The sequence below is a fragment of the Arvicola amphibius genome, chromosome 12, assembly GCF_903992535.2.
Source record: "Arvicola amphibius chromosome 12, mArvAmp1.2, whole genome shotgun sequence".
Classification (NCBI taxonomy): Eukaryota; Metazoa; Chordata; class Mammalia; order Rodentia; family Cricetidae; genus Arvicola; species Arvicola amphibius.
This window is the reverse complement of record NC_052058.2, coordinates 55,528,817-55,550,351: the sequence shown is the minus strand read 5'-3', so window position 1 is coordinate 55,550,351 and position 21,535 is coordinate 55,528,817. Positions and strand designations below refer to the sequence as shown.

Below are 21,535 nucleotides of genomic sequence, written 5' to 3'. Positions count from 1 at the left end.
ACATCTCTGTAATATTCATTATATATGAATCTTTTTATTCTACCAAATTAACAGAGCACATTAGCTGATTGTTGACATGAAACATGCTCCTATCAAATCAAACTCAAGGGGAAAACAGTTTTTACTTAGAATAGACATCATTCCCAAATAGATCATGCAATTGTAGAATCAGTATTTTTGAACAATACCATTTAAAGGATCTCTCTGTGTGTAACTTTCTGTACTAAATAGGTTTATTAAAGTTTGAAATTAAGCCACAGCCTTTCAGATATCAATCATTATTAAAGAATCTAGGAGATTGATAAAAACACTGAATTGTTAAATAACCAAGGCACAGAAAACTAAAAAACATTTTATTCAATGGCACATTAATAATTTGGAGCTAGGATTTCAAGCCAGATTTTGCTGACATCAAGATCCAAGTTCTTCTTAAGACCTATGCATTAAGGATGAATTACACATTCAGGGAACTGAAGAATAGGAGGAGAGAGAAAGGAAGGAAGGGAGAGGGGGAAAAAGAGACTAAAGCAGCAGACTAACATAGTTTATTTCAGTACTGAGGAAAGAGACCAGTAACTGGTAGAAAAGACACTTCGTTTAAATTAAAAATGTTTACAAATAATACACTAGATAACAATTGAGTTCTTAAGGGTACCCTCTCATTAGTAGCCTGTTTCATGGTCACTTATCTTCAAGACTGATAGATATCTGACTTTTAAAATGTTATGAAAAATATGTGTGTAATAAATATACATAAAATGTGTGTTATAAACAGGGTATTACTGTATTTGTCCAATTTTGTATTACACAGCTTCATTACAGCCTTGGTTCTGAACATAAAATATATTATGTACTGCACATGATAAAACACTACCCAGTGTCAATCAATGCAGATGGAGACAATTCTGCTCAGATTCAAATTAATGTATTATAAAGTATAGTAATGATAACTGTCCTTACAAAGTTTTCTGCTCTTATAGAAACATATAGGACTTAGTATTTTCCTACCATTAAAAGTACATAAATATCAAGTTACAACAGGCATCGTTGGGGCTGGAGAGATGGCACAACAAGTTAATGGTGCAAGCTGCTCTAGCAAAAGGAGCCAGGTTTAGGTTTCAGAACCTACACAAGGTGGCTCATAATTATCTGTAATTCCAGTTACAGAGGATCAAAGCCCTCTTCTGGACTTCTTAGGCACCTGCACACACATGGTATATAATTTATGCAAACACACACATACACATAAAAAAAATCTTTAAAAAAACAACACTGTATCTATGGACTGTATTAAGAATATTTGATTTTAAGAAGGTCTATGGATGGATAATCTGAGTTTCATGAAAAATTATTAAATGAACTTTGGTTTGGTACTAAGACATTACCAACAATATCTGAAATGGACCTTAACCTACTTCTGCCATTTTACACAATGTACTTATGTCAAGTGGCATTCTCAACACTGTCGATTTTTAAAATAAAAATATTTGTCAACCCTGAAAAATGTTGAAAAAGTACTATATTTTTCAGTATCAAATATTCAGCCAAGAATTCTACATAAAATAAGTACATCTTATTAGTATGCAAATTTATATTAATCTTTAATTAACATGGCAAAATATGCATATACCAAGAAAATATTTAAGACTGTTATGATTTATTATTTATTGGAAGTTAATTTTTATTTGTATACCTATTTTATGCGTTTATATACCTATGGTTGCCTGAAAGTTTAGGCATAAGGGATCAATAGCAGAAAGTCTTAGAAATTCTAACCTGGAGCAAAAACAAGAATAAGAGACCATACATGCCAGAAGGACATACAGTCATCTGATAAACAACAATCTTTAAAAGTACCAAATTTACAGAGTAATAATTCATACCACTTTGCATTAAAATAAGCATGAATAAGGTATAGGATGCAAATTCCAAGTGAACATTTAAGATACAATGTGCTGGATTGGACAAGTTCTGCTTGGTGGGAAAAGATGAGCAGCAATGACGACATGGACCTGAGCCACTTCCATCATCTTACGGATGTACGTCAGTGAAGCACTTATCTGACTAGTATACACTTGATAATGATAAAACGTTTCATGTCCTCCTCTTGTGTATTTACAAAAAATTTTGTTTTCCCTCACAGAATGCCTCTGCAATTTGCTTTCCCAAAATAAATACCCTACACAAGAATGTCTTTAACATATCTGTTCTTTGATAATTTGGTCTTCTCTATTCAAGCAGGCAAGAAAGACCTGTAACAATAGACAAGCAATAACGGTTTACTGTACTGAGGCAGTGTGAGTAGCAACTGCCTTAGGCCAAGACAGTCCCCAGATGCCTCTGTAGAGAAGGAAGGTTTGATCCTATTCCTTCTACTACAAATCTCACCTAGGCAGGTGACTGTGCTTCATTGGAAATGGCAATAAAAATCAGCCCTTTTGGCCGTTATTGAAATACACACTCTGACACCTCTAGAAGAGGTTTAAATACTGAAAGAAAGCTCAGGTTTCTACAAATAGACAGGGGCAAACAATGAGAAGCAACGTCTTCCCCTTTTATTCCCAACGATAGACCATTTATATGCAAAAGAAAAGGTCAGATAACTTCTACCACAAAGTCAAATGTACACACTATTTGGTCCTCTGATACATCAACTAAGAACTTCTAAGTTTATTTCAAATTAAACAAACAAAAAAAAACTTTAGGAAAAAAATCTGTAAGATGAGCAGTAATTAATTCAATAAAAGCTCCTTTCAGTACCTTGATTAGGGGCCTAGAGATAACTTTAGAGAAGAGGTCAATAAATAGCTCAATAATTAACAACTTTTTTTTTTTTTTTAGATGAGCTGGACTGGAGACACGAGATGAAGGAACAGGGTTTATGGAAAGAACAGGGAATAATATTATATGGTAGCATGGCATAGAGCTAAAATGGCAACATTCAAATTATACATTTCAAAATTATGTATGTGGTGGTTTGAAAGATAGCAGGTTTATATGTTTGAATGCTTGATCCCCAGTCAGTAGCAGAATTGTTTGGAAAGGATTAGGAGGTGTGGCACTGTTGGAATTCAAATGTAAAAAGTACCCTGTAAGATTGTTTGAACACGGAGCTGGAGAGATGGCTCAGAGGTTAAGAGCACTGCCTACTCTTCCAAAGGTCCTGAGTTCAATTCCCAGCAACCACATGGTTGCTCACCACCATCTGTAATGGGGTTTGGTGCCCTCTTCTGGCCTGCAGGCATACACACATATACAGAATATTGTATACATAATAAATAAATAAATAAATATTTTAAAAAAAAGATTGTTTGAACACTTTGTCTCCAGATGGTGGCACTATTTGGAAAGGCTATGAAACATTTGGAGGGTGGAGTCTTGTTAGACACGTATCACAGGGTAACGTCTGGGGGAAGCTTTGAGACTTTATAGTTAAGCCCTACATCCTGTCCTTACTCTGCTTCCTGACTGCTGGGCAGCCTCAAGCTCCCACCATCATGCTTGCCTTGCCATGGATGAACTGTCTCCCCAATTCCATCCCTAGAACTGTAAGTCAATTAAGTTGCTTTAGTCAGGGTACTGTAATCACAAAAATGGAAAAGAAACTAATATGATGCCTAATATGTGTTCCCTTTTATTCCAAAAAGGAGAGAAAATTTTTCATGATCCATAAAAAATTATGTCTAGCATGACTTAAAGTAATTTTATACTTAAGAGCAAAGCTTTAGGCTAGTCTTTTCATCAGAAAGGAAATTAAAAGCAATATAACTTTTGTCTGTGTGAGTGAATTATGGTTATGTTGTGTTCTTACTGTCTAAATCATTTATGCCCAACTGATCATGTTCTAAGGAAACTATCAATAATAAAGAGCTCCCACAAACATGAAACTAACATTTTTTTAAAAATTAAAAAATAAGTAATAATAGAGAAATCAAGTGAACCAAAGGTAGAGTCAATCTGGACAGTTTAACATTTGCCATAAATCTGAATTTACTCTAGAGAGTAGTAATGAGGAATTGGGTTATATATAGGAAGATTAATCTAATAAATAAACTGAGCTAAATTTATCACTGTTATAAAAGAGAATCTAAATCCTGAAAACAGGAATAAAACAAAGTGAATTCTAAAATACTGGATTAGAATTAGAGTCTGGAGATAGGATTATTCGTTAAGAACAAATGCTGATCTTGCATAAGACCCAGGTTCAGTTCTCAGCACACACATCCCAGCTCACAACCAGATGTGACTCCACAATTTCTGGGGATTCAATGCTCCTTTCTGGCCATCACAGGCACCAGACAAGCACATGGTGCATATACATAATGCAGGCAATATACATTCATATGCATAAAAATAAATCTTAAAAAATAATTTATATAAAAGTGGTATCTTTTTTTACGCACATGAACAGAAATGAAGACATGTGATATCCAGACGTTGTTTTTTTTTCCTTTTTTGTTTTTTTTTTATGTCACTACCATCTAAAGTAGTGGTTCTCAACCTTCCTAATGCTGCGACCCTTTAATACAGTTCCTCATGATGTAGTGACACACAACAAAATTATTTGTTGCTACTTCATAACCATAATTTTGCTACTGTTATGAATTGTAATGTAAATGTAAATTATGCGTGACACCTGTGGTGATCACGACACCCACTGGTTGAGAACTACTGATCTAAAGAGAACCCAGGGTCCCAAAGAAACTCGTTGACTTGTTGAAATGTTTTTAAATTTTAAACTCTCAAGGTGCAGTCTAATGGCACTTGCCTAACATAAACAAAGCCCCACACTGGGAAGGGGGGGAAACGAATGTGAAAAAGATGCCAACTTAAAAGATTTCTCACCAAATTATGCATAATTGAGGTAACATAAATAAAAATAATGAATAAGGGGCTGGAGAGATAGATCAGTGGTTAAGAGTACTGGCAACTCTCCAGAGGACGCAGGTTCAATTCCCAGAAGTCACATGATAGCTCACAACCATCCATTAACTGCAGTTCAGGGGACCCAACACTGTCACTGTCCTCTGACTTCTCAGGCACAAAGCATGTACATGATGTACAGACATACATGAATGCAAAATATCCATACCCATAAACTAAAGCAACAATAATGAATGAAATATAACTATTATTAATAAGACTTCATGAGTACTTGCTGACACAAATAAACAGATCAACAAATTATCATAAACTGGTGTTTTTATGCTATTTGCTTTTCCAAACTCTCAAAAAACCCTAATCATAGAAAGTGTGTATCTCAGCATGGTGACAGTAGAAATCTAAAGCGTTATGAAATACAGATAACCCTACTGTCAAGAGTGTACTTATAATCATTTACACAATATTCGGAGGAACTTTTCAGTATCTTATAAAACAGAAGTCCATATTGAATCCTCTGAATTTTATTACTGAAAGCTCAGACCTAAGTATGAGTCTCAGTTTTCCAGTTTCTGGCAGAGTTTATTTATTGTCTAAAAAAAATAAAGACTTATTGAAAACTATTATAACCCTAAATTTTACTATATTTTAAAAACTCAGTTAATTTAATATTAGAAAATTATTTATAAATGTGGTATTTTAGATATATTATTCTATTATTTAAAAAATACTACTTATTGGCATCATAATGTGTTATTCTAAACTGTCCTACTTATGAAATTGAATCACTGAACATGAGGGCAGCTTTCAGGGTTGATGTGGTCTTGTTGTCAGCATAGCTGGGCCTACATGCAAGCAAATATGTCTGAAGGACCTGCAGTTGGCATTGATCTCAGCACTACCTACTCCCATGAGGATGTCTTCAAGCTTGGAAAAGTAGAATTGTCAGTGACAAGGGTTACTGAACCACAAGAAGCTATGCTGCTTTTACCGACAGAGTGATTAATGGGGGATGCTGTGAAGAACTGGGTTGTAATGAACCCCACCAATACAATTTTTTATACCAAACGTCCGACTGGGTGTAGATTTGATGATGCTGTTCACTCTGAAATGAAGCATGGTGGTTGATGATGCAGGCAGGTCCAATGTCCAAGAGGAATACAAAGGAGAACCAAAAAAAATTGACACAGAGGAGGTATGCTCTATGGTTCTGAGGAAGGTGAAGAAAAGTGGAGAAGCCTATCTTCAGAAGACTTTTAGGAAGCTGTGATCACAATGCCAGTTTATTTCAATGCCTTTCAGCAGTAGGCAACAAAGGATGCTGGAACTGTTGCTGGCCTCAGTGTACTTAGAATTATCAATGAACCAACTACAGCTAATGCTTATGGCTTAGACAGAAAGGTTGGAGTTGAAAGAAATGTGCTGATTTTTTATTTGGGAAGTGATACTTCTGAGATGATGCATCGATCCTCACTTTGGGGTTTAATCTACAGCTAGAAACACCCACGAGCAGAGAAGACTGACAACTGGATGGCCAGCCATTTTAATGGTCAGTTTAAATGCAAGCACAAGGACATAGTAACAACAAGAAAGGTGTCCGCTGTCTGTATTCTGCTTGCAAACAGGTACATACCTTCTTTAGCACCTAGGCCAGTAAGGAGACTGAGAGAATTGACTTCTATACCTCCATTACCCATGCTCAATTTGAAGAACTGAACACTGGCACTCCAGGCCCAGTGGAAAACACCCTTTGAGATGCCAAAATAGACAAGTCACAGGTCCATGATATTGTCCTGGTGGGTGGTTCTATCAGAATTCCCAGGATTCAGAGAAAAAGTGACTATGAGCATTAACTCTGAAAAAGCTGCTGTTTTAAAGTGCACTTCTCCAGGACGCTGCCTCATGGAGACAGTTCTGGGAATGTTCAGGATTTGCTGTTCTCGGATGTCACTCCTCTTCCCCTTGGTATTGAAAGTGCTGGAAGAGTCATAAATATCTTCATCAACCACAATATTATCATTCCTGCCAACCAGACACAGATCTTTACCACCTGCCTAACAGCCAGCAGGTGTGCTCATTCAGGTCTGTTAAAGGTTACGTGGAAGGTTAAAGAGCAATGACCAAGGACAACAACTTGCTTGGAAAATTTAAACTCAGGACTACCTTCTGTAGCCTGCATTATTTCTCAGATTAAAGTCACTTTTGACACTGATGCCAATGACGTCCTCAATGTTCCTACTGTAGGTAAGAGCACATGAAAAGAGAACAAGATCACTACTCCTGATGACCAGGGCCCCTGAGCAAGCAAGAGTCCAGGAACTTAGAAGAACGTTCTTTCAACGCTGAAGAGGAAAAGCAGAGTATTACCCAAGAATTCACTGGAGTCCTATGCATCCAACATGAGCACAACAACTAAATGAAGATGAGAAACTTCAAGGCAATATCAATGATGAAAAACAGAAGATTTTAGACAAGTGTAATAAAATCACCAGTCAGCTACGTAATAAGACAGCAGAGAAGGAGCTGGACACCAGCAGAAGGGACTGGAGAAAGTCTGCAACCCTACCATTAGCAAATCATTACCAAACTGTATCAGAGGGCTGGCGGCATGTCATGTCAGGAAGAATGCCTGTGGGCTTCCCTGGTGGCAGTGCTTCTTCAGGGCCCACTATAAAAAAAAGATTAAGTCAGCCCAAGTAGAGATGTAGTATTGTCCCGCAAGGAAACATGTGAAGGACCAAAATTTAACAAGTTCTGTGGCAGTTTTAAAGTAAGAGCTGCTACAGTAAATTTTTGCATACTCTCAAAATTTGACCATGGAACATGTGCACAGTGAATATGAAATAACATTACAATTCATAAGCACTGCATCTTAAGTAGAAATGGAATACCTTAAATAAAACTTTAAAATGGGTGGCACGGGTAAGGGTGGGGAAGAAAACTGAAATGTAAGACTTACTATCTGCTACAGATCATATTTGTGCCAACAAAAATGACCTAATTTAAAAATAGAGCCTTTGGAAATGATCATATTAGGATGAAGTGATTGGGTTGAGAATAGTTCAATGGTAGAGTTTGCCTAGAATGGATGAACTTAGCGCTGCACGAAACAAACAAGATGAAACAATTAGTGTTGTTCTCCTTAAAGGGGAAATTTGAAAAGAAATAACACAAAAGAAGGTAAGAGGCCGGGCGGTGGTGGCGCACGCCTTTAATGCCAGCACTTGGGAGGCAGAGGCAGGCGGATCTCTGTGAGTTCGAGACCAGCCTGGTCTACAAGAGCTAGTTCCAGGACAGGCTCCAAAGCCACAGAGAAACCCTGTCTCGAAAAACCAAAAAAAAAAAAAAAAGAAGGTAAGAGAGACACAGAAAGATTTTTTTTTTTTTTTCTCACAACCCTCAGAAACCAACTCAGCTAGCACCTTATGCTGGACTTACAATTTCTAGAGCTATGAGGCATTAAGCTCCTGCTGTTTAAGTTGCTTTATTTGGCTGGGTGGTGGTGGCACACGCCTTTAATCCCAGCACTTGGGAGGCAGAGGCAGGTTGATTTCTGTGAGTTCGAGGCCAGCCTGGTCTACAGAGTGAGTTCTAGAACAGCTAGGACTATTACACAGACAAAGGCTGTTTCGAGAAAACAAACAAACAAACTTCACTTTTGGTATTCCGTTACATCATCCATAGGAAACGAACACAGCTTCTGAACTTTAAACTTTTTATTTGAAAAATGGGATTTGTGGTCTGAGAACATTCTTAAAATAAGAATATTATTTTAAAATAATCAGGGTTCATGAAAAATAATTTTGGTATTATTATCATCTCTTGATGAATATTCAATAAATGCTTTCAAGATTCTTCTAGTGCAAAGGGAAAATGTGCGTGGATAATCTTGAATATTTTTGTCTTTTACTAGGCATTAATCATGAGTCAGAAAGCATGTTTGCTGTACATGGCAAAAAATCAAGACTGCTAAGACTACTGAAACGTATTTGAAGAACAAGATTTTTTTTTTCTTTTCTTCATGTTTTAATCATGAATAAAGACAAAGACAAAGATAACTCTGTCCAGGTGGACAGGCTATGACAATCCCAGGAAGAAACATTTCAGAGTATTAGAACAATCAACAGATAATTGGAGTTGCCAAAAACTGATAGAGAATGAAAAGGACCAAATTTTATACACACACACACACACACATATAACATATGTGTGTGTTTTCTTTTTCCCTATTTCCTCTACTCTTACACTCTTATGTATATTAGAAATGCCGGGCTGGAGAGATGGCTCAGAGGTTAAGAGCACTGAATGCTCTTCCAGAGGTCCTGAGTTCAATTCCCAGCAACCACATGGTGGCTGACAACAATCAGTAATGAGATCTGGTGCCCTCTTCTGGCCTGAAGGCATACGTGCAGAAAGAACCCTGTATACATAATTAATAAATAAGTTTAAAAAAAAAAGAAATGCCATCAGCAAACAGACACAATAACACTCTCAAGAGTTTGTGCAAAAATTTTAAAGAAACAAACCAGTCAACAAAAATTTGCACAAAGTGTTGTTAGGATAGGCAAAGCATTTTTCAAAGATCACACGAAACTAGTGTCTTCTTTACTCCTATATACACATAAGTTTTAACCAAAGAAAAACCCACATTAAATGTTACTATTTTTTATTCTCTAGACATATTACTTCATATTTAAGGAAACTCTAAAAAGATCATAAAAAGCACAACAGATTCTGAGGTCTGTTTCAGTTCTTTACTACTTAAATGAATTTCTTTAAGTGAGTTACTTGTTATCTCTAATCTTAGATCATTAAGGATATAATATTTTAGTCATTATATAAATGCTTCCTATAGACTAAAACAATAGTCACAAAGTGGTTCTCCTAAACTACCATCAGGGATTATTGCTACTGTTTTATGACCATAAAATAGAGATGATATACTAACTGCTGAAGCTAACCTGACTCTATTTCTACTCTTGCTAGGTCACAGGCATCTTAATCATTATTCCATCGCATCAGCAAATCTTAAACAGACTTCAGAGTTAAAATGAAAAAAAAATATGTATTTGATAAGTCATTTTAATAGTTATTCCATAAAATAAAAGGCAATTATCACAACACCTGTTTATCAGTGGCTACTAAACTAATAGTTTTATTTAACAGAAAATATTTACCAGGTATAGAGAGATTGCAAGTAATTTGGTAATTAAAAAGACAGAAAAGCTCATCTTACTTTTCCAGTCTAAGAATACAAAAAGAAAAAGAAAGACAAAACTGAATTAGCTGTATAAAATAACCTAACACTTTAAGGGGATAAAAATCACACAAAATGGAAAACTCTAGTCAGCAGGGCATATTTAGCTCTCTTAAGTAGCCATCTCTCATGGGTTTAATTCCTCCTCAACAAAACAAATTTTACAATCCTCCTTTACTGAAGGAACAAGGAAGTTAAAGAGTCCTTGAAGTACCGTATTTTAAGGTGTCATTATTTCACTTTTGGTATTCACTCCCCTCAAAGTATCAGATCATATAGGAAATAAGCTACAGATAGTTCAATGGAGGTTTTTCTTATACATCTTAAAAGATATATGATGACATTTTGTATTTAGAAAGTGAGAAAAGTCAGTATTTGGTACACATAGTATAGCAATTCTGCATCACTGGTTGACATTAACTGTCTTTAAGTCTCAAGAATTTTGATCATCAGAGAGCACTAACAGTCTTAAACAACAAAGGAATTAGTGCAGGCACTGACTTTCATTTGCCATATATTTTTAATGTCAAGTTATTTTCTAATTAGTTTAATTAATTAGAATAACTGGTATAACGCTGACATAACCAAACCTGGTGCTCTCATTCATGTAATTTGGAGGTCATATCCCTAATTCATGAAAATCTGAATAAGTTAGGTGTAATGGTGCACACAAAATCAAAAGTGGCAGCTAGAGATGGCTCAGTCAGTGAGTACCTGTTTTGCAAGCATGAGGACCTGAGTTCAGATTGCTAACACCCACATAAAAAATAAACAAAATTAGGCATGGTAGCTATGTTTGTGACCTGGGTGGGTAAAGACAGGTAAATTCCTGGAGCTCACTAACTGGCCAGCCATTTTAACAAATCCATGAAAGACTGTCTCAAAAAATGAGGTAGAAAGTGATTGAAGATGATACCTAACATCATCATTAGGCCTCCACAGGCACACATATGTACGTACACACACACAAACATGCACTTACATATACACTGCACAAAGGCGCACACACACACAAATTTTTATTTTAGAAAAAAATTTAAAGTCAAATATGTAACTAGTTCAAACTATCTTCTTTATTTTGTTTCTTAGAATGTTCAGTTAAAATTATTGACACATCTCTGAACATTAAGCTACTACACAGTAATTAATTTTCACTATTAGTTTTCTTGGACTGAGAGTTCCCTAAGAAACACATCTCTGAGCATATCTGTGAAGGTGCTTTCAGACTGGTTTAACTGAGAAAGACCCACTTTGAATGTGGTCCCACACATTAGGATCATGGACTGAATAAGAAGGAAAAAGGAAGAAAGCAAACTGAGCAAACAGCACACTCTCCAACAGTGCAATTTGTGGACTCACCCTCTTCTAATAGTGAGATAGATTTCCTGCTAAGCCTGTCCTCCATGATGGACTTAAAGCTGTGAACTAAAATCCTTCCTTTGCTAAAGCTGCATCTACCAGGAACTTTGTTACAGCAGTAAGAAAAACAATGTGGCCACTATACTGCCTATCTGTCTAGGATAGGCTTGACAGTTCTTTATGTTATGTGTATTTCAGAGTATTTTAACATGAGGCATATCATTTGCTTCTTATAGAATCTCTATATCAATGTAACACTCCCATTATCCAGACACCACCTCACACTACCTAGGTCCAGATAGTAATAGTTACAAAAAACAGTGAAATTGAAAATAAAGATTCAGGCTACACTAAACTTAGCAATTAAGTCTGAATATTTATTATTTTCATGTGGTAAAAGCCTCAAGCTTGAACCATGGAGACTGGATTTAATTATCATACTCTTTAGAAATGTTTTTCAGAGTTTTCTCCTAGTCGGGCATAATAAGAATGCCCTATGTGTGGCTGAAAACTTAAAAAAAAAAAAAAAAACCCAAAACTAGAAAACTACTTAATTTTATAAGTCCAAAGCTTAATTGGAATTTCAGTCATTTGGTAGGATGGAATACAAATGTGTTGTTTTCTTTAAGGTGTTGAGGTGTGTGTGTGTGTGTGGTTTTAATGCTGAAAAGAGATCAACTTAAAATTCTCTTGTTAGTCTGTTATAGTGGCAAAACTTTACTAAAATGTTATTACAGAAAACGAAGAAAAATTTGATTTTTTCTATATGAAAATTTCTGATACGTACTACTTAGTTCCCTCTTAAAATATAAACACTTTAAATTTTAAAAAAGGATAAACCAAAGAAAAAACCTAAACAAAACAATAAAGCACTTTAAACAAAAAGGACAGCAAAGCACTGACACAGTGAATTCACAGAACAAACATGAGCTTCAACAGTCACTAAAAGCCTCAAGCAAGAAAACCCACCCACCCTGAAGGCTACAAACTGACAAGCTCTTTCTGGCTGTCCACTGGCAAATGAAGAAACCTTTTATTCTTTTCAAAATTTCCTCAACTTAAATTGGATGCAAATAAGCCAGGTGTGGTCCTAACAACTGTAACCCTGTTAGTCCCTGCTGAGTTTCCATAGCAACAGACACAGCTGGTAATGGTAAGAAGGTTATACTGACCTCAGACTGGTTTTAAAAGTTTCAATTGTTCAAATAACAATTAGGTATCTTAGTAAAAAAATAAATACAAAATTATTTTAAAAACCTATCTTTGTTTGAAATATCAAAGAAAATAAGGCAAAAGTGACTTTCAGTTTAACAGCAGGGTACTAGTGAGTCTATAACTAGTGTGCACCATTTTAATTAATGTGCTATGCCTGGGTTTTGGCCTTATTAAAATGTTTGCAGTCAGGAAAGTAGTAGCTGACCAGAACTATCATCAGCACCATCTGGGAACTTAGAAATATAGTCTTGGGTCCTACACCAGATCTACAAAATCAGAAACTCTAAGGGTGAGGGTTCCAGAAATGTGGCTTAACAAATTCTCTAGATTCTGACACACACCACAGTGTGAGTGAGTATCACTGATTTACAACAAACTTCAGAGCAGACAGATAGATGAAATAAACACAATAGTTTATTCTACTTCCTGAAACCTGTGTGATAGTAAAAGAGTAAAGTGTAAAGAATTCACTACCCTCCAGAAATGGGTCTGTTGGCTAGTATCCTTATCTTAAGACCATTAAGAGTATCAGTGGTTGAGCATGCCTACTTCCTATACATGCCAAATTATCAAGGGATCGATAACACAAAAGTCTATGATTAGTCAAGGAAAGAAGAGTCTTTTGAATACAGAAAACTCCACTCACTGCCATTCATAATCATCTAGCTCTTCACACAGAGGACAAGAAAACTCAACTATTTATCTTCTTATAAGAACAAATTTTCCAAGACAGAAAAACTCATATATAGGGATGAGTATGAAATCTGAGCAACAAACTTCAATATCCTTCACTATTAAATTCTTTAAAAACATATTACAAAATATTTCTTTACATGTTTCCAATGGGGAGCACTTCAAAGAACAGCTAGGCTATAGTAGCATTAAAGTGATCACTGACATACTGAGATAGTTAATGGAGAAACTCAAACATACCAAATGCTGTTAAAAATGATGAATCAACCAAACTGTGCTGACTAGTTTTTGATCAACTTGACACAAGTTAGAGTCATCTGAAGGAGGAAACCTCAACTGAGAAAATGCCTCCATAAGATCCAGCTGAAGGTCATTTTCTTAATTAATAATTCATGGGGGGGACGACCCAGCCCACTATAGGTGGTGGCATCCTTCTGCTGGTGGTCCTGGGTTCTATAAAAAAGCAGACTGGGTAAGCCATGATGAGCAAGAAAGTAAGCAGTAACCATTGTAAGAAAGTAAGAAAGTAACCATTCATGGCCTGTGTATCAGCTCCTGCCTCCAGGTTCCTTCCTTGTTTGAGTTCCTGCCCTGACTTTCTTCAGTGATGGACTACGATCTGGAAAATGTAAGCCAAATAAACCCTCTCCTCCTCAGCTTGCTGTTGGTCAAAGTGTTTTAGCGTAGCTATAGTAACTCTAACATACCAATCAAGTCATTTGTGAAGCTCATAATTAAAAAATTAATGCTAAATGCTTTTGGTACTATCTCACGAAATGTACTTTTAAATGTATGTAGCTCAATAATAGAACACTTGCTTAGTATACAGGCTACAGGCCTTGGGTTCAACCCAAGCATGGCAATAAAATAAACTAAGTATATCTCAAGATTGGTCACAACTAATAAGAAATCAAACAAAACAAAACAAACTAGAAAGACAGACATTCAAAGAAAGTTTTTATCACCAGAATTATCTTGAGATCTGTTTATAATTAAAATGAGGAAATTTACTTAGGTCATATATGCACGCATACTTTTTTAGCTTATTTACATTCTGACTGTTGTTTCTTCTCCCTCCTTTCCTCCCAGTCCCTCTCCCACACTTCCCCTCTGACCCCGGCCCCATCCACTCCTCTTTCATTTCTGTCCAGGAAAGGGGAGAGTTTCCAAGGATACCAGCCAAGCATGGCACATTGAGTGCATGCATTTTGTTTGAGGGAGCATGCCACTGGGGATGGAACCTAGTGTCTCACACACTATGTAGGTAGGTAGTCCCCCACTGAGCTACACACATCTAGTTCCAAACAGGTGACTTTACATATAAGAAAGAAAAAAAAATACAATATTTCCTTTCTTTTGCTTGTCACACTGTTTTGTAAAACTTGGGTAGTTGTACCACAGGGGTGTCTTACTTAAATATTCAAGGAATGTTTTTACCTAAGGAATGATTCAACTGAGTTCTACTCTTAATGTACTTCAGCACTTACTCCACATCTGTGGGAAAAGAACTGCAAAAGAATGAACCCTACCTGGGTTATCACTGCCTTAAGAGAGCTATAAAGAATTAATAGGAACCGGAACCCCAGGCTCTTTTTCCTACCTCTATGTGTTAGGTGTCAATGGTCTTCAGTCTAACACCCGCCCACTGAGCCACTTCAGCCTGAGTGTGTGCCAATGGTCTTGACTATGTGCTATCGCCACAGTCCTATAGTTCTGTTTCTGAAAAACATTATTAGCATACAAAATATTAAGTTTCATTATGGTATGTATATTCTAACACAGTGTGTTTTGTTTCTCTTCCCCACCTCTTCTCTCTCATCTCTTTTTTTTCTGCAGCCTCCCACCCCCAGTAGCTTCCTTCCCACTTGTGCCCTATTCCCTTTCCTCAGCACTTCTCCTTCCCACCTTATGGCCTCTTATCTAGTTTCATGGCTTAAGACCACTCTCACATTCCCTTATTTACATACATACAAACATTCAAAGTTAAGAACTTCATACATGACAGAACACGTGACTTGTCTGTGTCTGAGTTACCTCACTTAATATACTACTTTTCATATTTAACAGTATTTATGCAATTTCATTTTGCTTTACAGCTGAGTAGAATTCTACTATGTATATACCACATTTTCATTATCTACCTGCTGGTGGAGCATTTCTATTTTTTCTTAAAGGAACACATGAAATGTTTGTAAATTTCTATTTATTGATTAAAAGATTTTTTTTTTAGTTAAACTGTAAAGTTTAGCTTAGTACATTTGGTTGGCTTCCAATATCTAACCAAGTATCTTTACCTTATTAACCAAATCTATGTAGTTAAAAGAGTAAAATCCTATCAATCAGTTCTGTAACTTTGACACAAATTATCAAAAGAAGTGTTCTGCTTCAGATAACAAAGACTTTAGACAAACCAGTCAAGATGCAAAAGCTTGGTTTAATAAAGAACTTCAAGAAAGATCCAAAAACAGAGAAATCTTAGTCAAGGAAAATTTTGGTTTTAAGCTTAAAGACTTGTTAACATATGAAAGTCCTGTAATCAAAAGGAAATGGGTAAATACTGGAAGATTTTCCAAATGAAAGGCTAGGTTGCTCAGAAATAATGCTAACCATCTATCTACCCTCACTGTCACTTTACATGAATTAAAAAAGAATAGTTGAGTAAATTTCCAAAATGCTGCCCTTAATGAGTTTCAACCAATAATCTTTCAGTACCATAAATCCTGTCAACCTGATGTCATATTACATAACAACTAGCAAAATTGCCTACTTATGTTTGCTTTCAAACAAAATAAACATGGTAAAGCAGCCACAATAAATGCTTTTTGAATTACCTTTTGTAGAGAAGGGCAGCCCCAGAACATCTCTCCTACATAGGCTCTTCTTACTTCATATTCAAACTCACTCATTCTGCAATTACAACAAAAATTCACAATGACCCTTAAGGGGATCCCTGGTCTCTTTAAGAGTGGGGGAGGAAGCCTTCTACAATGCAATCACAGTATACTACCTATGGAGATACCAAGGAACAGACTCCACAGAGAACTAGTCTATTATAATTACGGCTTCTCAAGTCATTTTCATACTAGCATGGCAGAAATTTCAACAGCTTTTCAGTGCTCCAGAGTAATCAGATATTAACAATTGCCAATAACTCTCAAAATGGAAATTGGGAATAAAAAATTCCATTGAAAGAGTACACACACACTAATGGTTCAACAAGAAATAAAAATGTTTTCATACATTTTTAAAGAATTCATTGTGTAGAAACCTATGAATGATTAGCTATTCAATAAAGTAGTTTATTCTAAAGAAATGGATGTTTAAACTCTATAATATGGCCTGGGGCTACAGGTATTGTTTTTATATTATCTTCTATATCTAAAACACTATGATTATTTGGTATTATCTTTTGTCTCCATATGTAAAAACAGTGGTTTATTTCAGCTAAAGTTCACAATTACTTCATGCTTTTACAATACAGTGGTTTCACATAAAATGTCCAAATAGGTACAGACCATACAATGCAGCCAACAAATCTGGGATCAAATGTTTTAATGTGGGTTGTGTTCCCCTGGCCAAATATATAATAAAGATTAGCATTGTAAATCACAACCCTTGAGTTGGGGAAGATAAGCATTTAAGCTGTGAAAAGCTGTTAGGGTTTTCATATATATATCTCATTAGAAAGTAAAAATCCAGCCAGGGCAGCAGTGGTACATGTCTTTAATCTTAGCACTTGGGGAGGCTGAAGATAGGCGGATCTCTGAGCTGGAAGCCAGTCTGGTCTACAGAGTGAGTTCCAGGATGGCCAGTGCTGTCACACAGAGAAACCCTGCCTTGAAAAAAACTAATAAATATAAAATTCATCACACACACACACACACACACACACACACACTCACACATCCCAGTACCATAGGAAAATATGCCACACTCATTCACAGATACCTAATGGCCTTTGCGATTTCTGTTCATTAAGGTGAGGAGTAGCAAGTTGGGTTCTGGCTATCCCAGTCTCTGTGTTTCGCCCCTCAGAAAGACTTTCTCTTCATATTTACTCTTTTAAACCAACCAACCAACAAACAGTACCCACTCATTTCACTTAATTCTGTTTTCTCTGCATATTCATGACTTTAAAATTTGTACACTTGTTTGGTTTATGGTTTTCACCACCAGAAAGAAAACGTCCTGACCACAGGACATTAGCAGTCTTATTTACTACAGCAATTTCCTATGTGTAGTAGAACCTGAGGCTCGAAAATATTTGTGGATGAATGAAAAAATGGTTCTAAGAAAGTCAGCAAATATTAAATCAAGCATATTAGACTTAATTTCACAATTAAAGGGGTTTTTGTAATTTTTTAAAATGACTTTATTTATTTCATGTGTATGAGTGCTCTATTGCATGTACAGCTTTATGCCAGAAGAGGGCATCAGATCCCACATGGTTTTGAGCCACTATGTGGTTGCTGGGAATTGAACTCAGGACCTCTGAAAGAGCTTAACCACTGAGCCATCTCTCTAGTCCCTAAAGGTTTGTTTTAAAAGATTAGAATATGAGCAGAACACTCATTGTTAATTCTGAGTAAAGGCAGCTAATAAAATCCTATATATTGTTTTCACAGAATGTCTGGGCTTAACAATTACAAACGAACAGAATACTCTCTAGCAATTTCTCTATAAAGGACATTATGTACCTCCTGTGATGCCCTTGGCCATATGAAGAATATCAAGCTCCAATTTGTTATGTCTGTGCTTCTCCAGGATTAGCACATATTCTTAAAAACAAACTTAGATCTGTCCTCTAATGAGTGTGTGTGAAAGCTGAGAATACTGTCACTAGTAAATTCAAATTTAAATCTGTAACACTACTACTAGTCTGATTAATTTCCCAATATCTACCATTAATTTCCTTTTCAAATCTATTCTCCATTGAAATATAAATTTAGTACCACTTTTTTTTTGTTTAGAAATTATTTCTCTGCCAAATCTGCCAGGTCATTTTTGCAACTTGTTCTGTGCCCATGTGTTAATTTAAATTGTAAATTACATACTTAGAATAATCTGAAGCTCACAGGGAAAAAATCTACTTCTATTGCCAGTTGTTTTGCTATAATTTTCTGATGCAAATTTGATCAAATCACAGTTACATTTTTAATAATTCATTTGATGGATATAGAAAGTCATACTGCAGGAAGCTTACACTTGGTTACTCCGGTACCTCCCTTCATCCAGTCTTAGGGGGGTATCCATATTCATGACTTCCTGCAACTGTCCTGCTCCTCCCCTTTGTCCCACTTGGTTCCTGTTATCAGAAACTCTGTAAATATTCATATTCTATCTCAACTTTCTACATCTAGTTCTACTGTCACTTCTTACAGAAACCTGAACAACCTTAATCAACTCTTGAAACTCTCTGAAAACCTATCAATATGCCTTACCCAAAGACAAAACTCAACAGCAACCGAATGTATGCCAAGGGTACTAGAAAATAAAATAATTCTTCTCTAAGGGCAATGAGGCACTTGTCATAAAAGCATGAAGACCTGAGTTCATGTCCCAGAACCCACGTAAAGCTGATGCAAGGTAGAGTGTGTCTGTAATCTCAACATTCCTAAAGCAAGATGGGAGGTGGGGATAAGAGCATTCCTAGAAGTTCATAGGTCATCTAGTTTGGAATACAACAAGGTGAAAGGTGAGAACTAAGGCTAAGGATGTCTGTCCTCTGGCCTCCACAACTGTGCCATGGCACACCCCCACACACAATTTAAAAACATTAAAAAAAAAAACCTGAATCTTGAAGACATGGAACACAACTAGCAAACTAGTGTCTTCTATCATGTTGACAACTATGAAACTATGAATCTGAGCATCATTCTTGAGTCTAACTTTTTAAACACATCAAAATGATACAGGACCCAAAAACATTCTAAACCCAATTTGCCAAATGAGGAAGTTATTCTGGATTCTACTGGTTTTGCTACTTCTACAATGTTACTACCATTTTACCAGCCTGCTCTACAAGAGCTAGTTCCAGGGCAGGCTACAAAGCTACAGAGAAACCCTGTCTCAAAAAAATTAAAGGCGTGCGCCACCACTGCCCGGCCACCATTTTTTTCTTATAAATAATCACCAATATTCACAGCTGTTGACTTTCTTCTCTAGTCAGTAATATCCACAATCCTTCTTTTCTGATTCCAGCTCTCATGTAACAACTATTTTTTATCCTAACATTCATTGGCAAACTGCCATGCTATAATATCAACATTCCCAGAAGCTAGCATTTCCTGAGAAATAATTATATATAGTAATAATTATTTTAGGCCTTGTGAACCTATAATCTGTCACATGCTAACCCTGCCCCTTCTTTAACTTTAAAAATATAAAAAAACTAAAGTTGGTCCTGGTGAATCAGATGTATAATCTCAGCACTTGAGAGACTGAAGCCTTTCTGATCAACATAATGAGATGTGAGTCAGCCTTGCCCTCACCATGAAACCCTATCACAAAAAAAAAATAAAACCCATTGCTAGCTCAGGGGCTTTATAAAAATATTTTTAAAAAATATTTTTAAAAAATGGTCACAGTGTGGACTCAGTAAAATATCAATGACTTGTGATGTTGAATACATATATTTTAGTAAAGTTTAAACAAAAATGATTCAGCTCCTCTTTTTAAAAGCTGTTCACAACACAGTGGAAGAGGGATTAAGTAAAACAGACATTCAATCCCACCTTGGTTTATAATGAATAAAGTTTGCACAAGACAAAAACTTATGCCAGGCACTATTCTAAGAGTCTGACAAGACACTAACTAGTTTCTTCTCACAAGAACAATCCTGTAACTTCTTTTACATATGAAAACTGAAGAAAAGATACTGAGTAAATGGAACAAGAACACCTAGTAGCAGAGTGTAACCATATCATAGTTTTCTTAAGTCTCCACTAGAAAGTCAAGAATATCTTAGTTTTCAGGTATCTATCTTTCTTTAATCAAATAAACCACAATTTACTACACTTTATTATATCAATCTGTATACCTAGCATGGTATACAGAAATTCAGAAGATTGCTATTAAAAATCTTATTGTAATATCTACTCTAAACAAATATTCTTTACCTCTGGGAGTGAGAAAACTAAATGTAGAACACATGGGAGATTATAGTAAAGCTGGCTACATTTAGCATCTAGTTTGCACTGCATGGGGAAAGACAATGCTGAGCAGGTAGAACTTCTAAGGTTTCTGTTTTAGGAACATGCTTACATATATTATGCTGAGCTAAACACGTTTGAGTTAAATTTGTACTAATATCTTTGTTTAAGAAGAGTAGCTAAATGGCAATAATATAATGCAGGTTTCTATTAGTCACCTCTAATTGTACTCTGATTTTGACCACCATTTCTTAACCTTTAGCATTACAAAATAGGGAATTTCTCCTATATATTGTAGGATGTAGCATATCAGACGACTAAAAGTTATTAGTGACCTTCTTTTCTCCAACTATGGCCATTTCAAAAACAAAAGCCTCCTCCAAAGGCAGGCACCAGTATTCCTAACTACTCAGGAAGCTGAGACAGGAGGACTGGGACTTAGCCCGGGAGTTTAGAGGTCAATCTCAGAAATTTAGGATTTCATCTGAAAAAAATAACAGTGTCTCTAAAGCAGCAAATGCTGTTCTCAGTTCAGAGTACTGCTCTAGACACACCCACTGCTTAGCCCTCCCCAGTGCTTTCCTTCCAGCTCAACTTATCCTAATTCCTAGAGTGTCCTTCCACATTGAGCACAGCAATCTATGTAACAGGTATTTACTTCGTGTGTTTGTGTGCAGGTGTATGAGTATGGGGGGAAGTACACATACAAGCCAAAAGAAGACACCAGATCCCAAGGACAGGAGTGACAGCCCTTGTGAGAGGCCTCTTTCTTACATGGCAGCTGAGATTCTCTAGTCCTTGGGACTCAACAGTATGTGCTGCTACTCCAGCTCGGCTTTATTATTTTTGACACCACAAATTTATAGCAAGCTTTCATACAAGATATTATATCAGGACAGTTCCACTGTTTCTGGCTCCCACTAAACACTTTTTTTTTCACTCTGGACTGGCAGTCCAGCTACTAACCTCTCCCTCAGCC

The 21,535-nt window shown here is 36.2% G+C and overlaps 1 protein-coding gene and 1 pseudogene across 1 annotated transcript in view; one reads left to right on the top strand and one right to left on the bottom strand.

Annotated features, from left to right (window-relative positions):
* Positions 1-21,535, bottom strand: part of Pou2f1 (POU class 2 homeobox 1) — a 147,227-nt gene that overhangs the window by 84,818 nt on the left and 40,874 nt on the right.
* On the top strand, positions 5,743-7,581 carry LOC121677379 (annotated as a pseudogene).